The following is a 5,481-nucleotide window of genomic DNA, read 5'->3' on the forward strand; positions in this document are numbered from 1 at the left end:
ATCGTACGGTGTCGAATAATTTGGTGTCGAATAAATCTGTGTCGAATCGAGCGGTGTCGAATCGTACTGTGGTCAATAGAGTATCACCCGAATAATTGTACTATGTTGTTTTCTATTATTCTTCCCAAGAAACCTATTCCTAAACTCCTCAAACATTTTTATAAACATTCTACATTGAATATAATAATAATCGAAAATTTTTGTAGAATTTTCTCGAAGTTTCTTGCGCGAACAAGTACGCGCGAGTCATAGATTATATCTTTTATCTTCGAAAAACCTATGTTCTCTTTTGTACGGCATGCTTTTGTCAACTCCTCACGAACATGCAGATTTAACGGGCGCCTTGTCCCAAGTCAGAGACCGTTTTTTGTCTTCAAAAAAAATTATGTTCTCTTTTGCTCATTGGCACGCATTTGTCAACCCGCACGTACAAGTTTGCGCAGACAAAAATCGTTCAAAAAAAAATCCGCAACGGACACATAAATTTAGTTTTTATATTACATCAGAACCCTGACTTTCTAGTCAGAGTCTTGCGACGCCTACTTCTATTTCAATTTCTATTTCGCCTAGACGCCTTCAACTCCGCTTTACGCTCATTAGAAGCCGTAAGTGCCCAAACGCTGATTGATTTTTCTCGGGACAGACGCCACCTCCACCCTTACACTTCTTCACTCAACCGACGCCAACTTGCTCTCATACACGTTTGAACGCACGAGGTAACAACGTCGGAACGCCGCCATTACCAGTACCAGCTACGCTTCAAAACAGATTTTTTAATAAATATATATTCTTGTAATAAATAATTACATCCTTACTTTCAAACATTCTCGAATTTTCTTTTCCTCCCACACAAATTCCTCTACAAAAAAATTTAAAATACACATTTAAAAAAAATTATAAAAATTTTAAAAAATTTATGGGCTCATAAATCATGTCACATTTTTATCCTTTCTAGTGGGCGTGGCCAATCACCCACAAAAAGAGGAAACTACCTTGGTGGAGCAATGGCGCCAGAAGTGGTGGGAAGACCCGGTAGAGGGAGTTTGTTTTGACGCGCTATAAGTGCTTACTACTTACGTGTAAATTTTTTTCTAAGACTATATCAGGTCACTTTTTTAATAATATAGTTTTTTGATAGATATGTCACACAGTTTATTACGTGTGTTTGATTTTATATTAGTTAATATTGAGAACATTCTCCGGATCTGCGTTTGAGGTGGAAAGTGATCGAACAGCGTTCAAAACATTTCTTAAATTGACATATTTATAAATATTATTTGACAAGTGGCGTTGCAAGATTTCTTCACATTTTGTCGAAACTTAATTATGATATATTTTGTTTTTCTTTTTCCACAATATCTGTCGGCAATGCAAGCCATTCTTTTTTCCAAGATTCTTCATCAAAATTACCAAGAATTTTTGCAACAAAAAAACATATTTAAACAATGTTTCTCTATTATTATCGAATAAAGATATAGATAGTCTAAAAACTTGCAAACTTGTGAAAAATTGATTTGTAATAGGCAATTTTCTACGTATTTTGTTCGCAGCAGTAAGATAAAAGTGTAAACAGTTTTGTCGGACGGTTGTAACTATATCTACGTGTGACATTCCGTCATTAAGTTACTCAGATACCTTTCACATTTTGATCCACCAAAAACTTTACTTATATTGTTATTAATTTTTTGATCGGAAAAATTAATATTTTTGTCTATGTCATTTAAGTATTTCTTCTTAATAAAGTTTTGGCAGACTTTGAAGAGAAAGGTTGCTGATTTTAACTGCAATAAATGTATTCTCGTTTCTGCAGATTGGAAAAATGCATTGAATGCATTAAAGAAATTTAAAATATATTTGCTAAAAAGCAAGTAAGCTTTTAACTCTAAAATGTCCATCATCGACAAAAGATATTCTGCAGATCGTGTTTTATCGCTCATAACCATATCTCGCAGAAAATATTGAATGCTATTCCATGATTCCAAAAGTCTCTCGACACATGCATGGTGAGATAGCCTACGCGTGTTGCTTAATTTTAAAATTTTGCGATATTTATCTTGAAAGCAGTCACAGAACTCCTAACATTTGACAACCGTTTTGGACTGCTGTTAATATAATTAGCACATTTCTTGAGAAAATTATCACAAAATGCAGGGATTTTCGCACACCCATGCGCAGCTAATGCAGCTGAATGGCATGGACATGGCATAACGTCACCAAATGTTTGCACATTTCTTCTAAGTTTGTTTTGAATGACGAATATTTCCCTGTCATTACTGACGCAGTGTCGCATGACAGAGCAACAATATTTAAGAAAGAAATCTTTAATTTTAACATTTCATATTTAAATGCACATGGAATAATTTTTGTGCACTAGAATCCCTCGCATTACTATTTATCAATTTTACTAGTTGTGAGCGAATATTTAATGTCTCAGGATCTACGTATTGTACAAAAAATGTCATCCAATTTTTATTGCAAATATTAGAAGTTTTGTCAACAACAATTGAAAATTTTGTCTTCTGAAGTTTTTTGACATTTTCACTCTTTACTGGATACAAAACATTAGAAATAATATTTGTACACTTAGTTCGACTCATGCTCATGTTTTTTAACATATTAGGATTTTGTCCTATGTGTTGATAAAAATTAAGAATCTCTTTTGCCGTTTGATCAGATATATTTTTTTGAGCAATTAAAGCGGCATAGCGTATTTTCGTTGATTTGTTACGCTCATCAAACAACAGAGATTCATTGTCTTGCGTATTAAAATCATCATTTGATTTACTCTCTTCGGTACTTTTTTGTGTGCACAAATATACATGCATTTTTTATTCTGCATGTCTACAAATATGCGATAAATGGGCGGAAATAGATTTGTCGCAAAGAATGCAAAAGCAAATATTTTCACCTGGAATTTCACGCAACCATACTTTGTAATTGTCTATATCTAACCATTCTTTTTNAAACAATGACTCACTAGTGATTTTATTTTGCGCAGTTATGTTTTTATTCTTAGGTGATTCATTTGCTTTTAACTTTGCTTGGTTACACGCAGACTTTGCATGGCTGTGAATATGTGCTGCAGTGCACGAAAAAGACTTATTACGTATTGTGCAAAAATAAACACTGTTATCTGTAGGCACTTTACGTACCCACAATTTGTAACAATTGTCACTAAGCCAAGCTTCACCGAAACTTTGCTTAGGCTTTTTCGTCGCCTCACACCTTTCTATGTTAAAACTAATAATCAACAAAAAGCAAAAGACACAAGAAGTAAATAAAAACCAACAAAATAGAAGAAGAAAAAAATGTGTTTATCTGTGTGTTTGTTTGTGTGTCTGTCTGTCTGTTTGTCTGTATGCGTGTCTGTTTTTTTCTCTGTGTGCGTGTTTTTTGTGTGTGAGTGTGTGTGTGCAAATAGAGATCAGGATCTCGTGGTTCGTCATTCCCACGATATTTATTGACACCAAACCCTCTTTATTTGCGTGTATATGTGTGTCGTAATAATGATATTGCATAAATAACAAAAATTTGCTTAAATTACATTGATATATCAATGTTACTGAAGCTCAGTGACACCGATGCACAAGATAACAAAACGCTTGTTGCAAAAGAAAAACACATTGCGAAAACCAAATGATAAAGTAGCATTACGAATGCGTCAATAATTTTACACTAAAAATACGTTGATAATTCTATGCATAAAATGGGTTAATAATTTTATAAAACAAACTTGATTACCACCGCGTAATTTATAGCTCNCTTTAAANAAATTAAACATATATGACAGTTCTCAGTAAAAGAAAAGCATGTCGTAATTTTCTATACAACACCGAAAAATTGCAGTACTATCGCAGAAATCTTACAGTAAAGCATTCTAATATTGCGTGATAGTTGCGAAATATTTCTGCAATGTTACTGCAAGCTTCCCTCCGAATGGATTCTTATCTTGTAGTAGCTCCGAGGCGGGAGCTCGGGGCTCGCGGAGCACTCGGTGCGCACGTGGTCTGGCCGCCTTGCAGTAACTACACGGAACGTTACTTTGTTCCCAGCATGTGCTGGTGGCGGCGTGGCCGGGCATTGATCGTCAGCTCCTCTCTGGACGCTGGCAGATCTGCCTGGTCGTGTCGTCACAATGAAAGTGTAATCTGACGGGACAACAATTGACCGCAGAAAGTGAGCATCTGGTGTCCTCGGAGGCTGTGGGCTCTCGCGCCAAAGCGGGTAGTGGGGCTTAAAGTTGCGGGCGGTGGTCATCCGCTTAGGAATGGGCCCGTCTGTGACTAACTAAGAGAAACCCCCCAAGTTACAGTGTGAGCGACTGTGCCGAAAGCTACGTGGGGAGTTGCGTCGTGAACGGTGCCTCCTGGATATCGGGCAAAATCCAAACGTATGAAGCCAGGCCCCAGCAATTCGCGGCTCTGGCTGGGTAAGACCGCGCGACCGCAATACTCGTGGGAACACAAATGGAGATAGAAAACAAAAATAAAATCACCCTCAAATCAGTCCCCAAGAGCAAAGCCTCTTCTGGAGGTAAACGCCCAAGGAAATCTTGCAGTGCGGGAGCAAGCTCAGAAGCCCCAAAATACCGCATACGATATAGCGGGACCGCTAAGCGCCGTTATACTAAACAGATGCTAGCCGGGGAGAGTGGGGTCAATAAGGCCCCCTCTATCCCCACAGTCTCTTGCTCAAAAGGCGGAGCTCGGAGTGGGCGGGCTTCGAATAACGCGGCAAAGCGCGCCAGGCCAGAGTATGCTACTTAGAAAATCGCCAGGGCAAGAGACTCAAAAACTAAGGATCGTATGCACAAGCGACAATAGGACTGGTTAGGATGGCTCTCGTACTAGAAGGCTACTCTGACAAAAAGATAGGAACCGATGAGGCGGTTGAGATCAGGAAACTGATCAAGACTCTTATTTTTGGCATGTCTGAAGATGACAAAACCCCCACCTTCACCGGTTTTAGGGAAAGGGATGGCGCACTCATTGTCGTGTGCGCCAATAAAGAGTCGATGGAGTAGCTTAAAGTTCACTCCCCCAAGATAAAAATCAGAGGAATTGTCACATCCGTGGACTTAGATGTTTAAGTACCTATTATATCGAGTTTTCTTTTTCTTTTCATATTCAGTTTACTTTTATTACAATAGTCGGTAAATTACCAGCCTTGAATATACCGTTGTCGGTAATGTACCATGGTCGGTAAAGTACCATGGTCGGTAATATACCATGGTCGGTAATGTACCATGATCGATAATATACCATGGTCGATAACGTACCATGGTCGGTAATGTACCATGGTCGGTAATGTACCATGGTCGGTAATATACCATGGTCGGTAATGTACCATGGTCGGTAATGTACCATCGTCGGTAACGTACCATGGTCGGTAATGTACCATGGTCGGTAATATGTCATGGTTGGTAATATACCGTTGTCATAGCGAAATATTGTTATTAAAAAAGGTTGTAATAGCGCATTA

The sequence above is a fragment of the Pseudomyrmex gracilis genome, unplaced genomic scaffold, assembly GCF_002006095.1.
Source record: "Pseudomyrmex gracilis isolate BER0280 unplaced genomic scaffold, ASM200609v1 scaffold_659, whole genome shotgun sequence".
Classification (NCBI taxonomy): Eukaryota; Metazoa; Arthropoda; class Insecta; order Hymenoptera; family Formicidae; genus Pseudomyrmex; species Pseudomyrmex gracilis.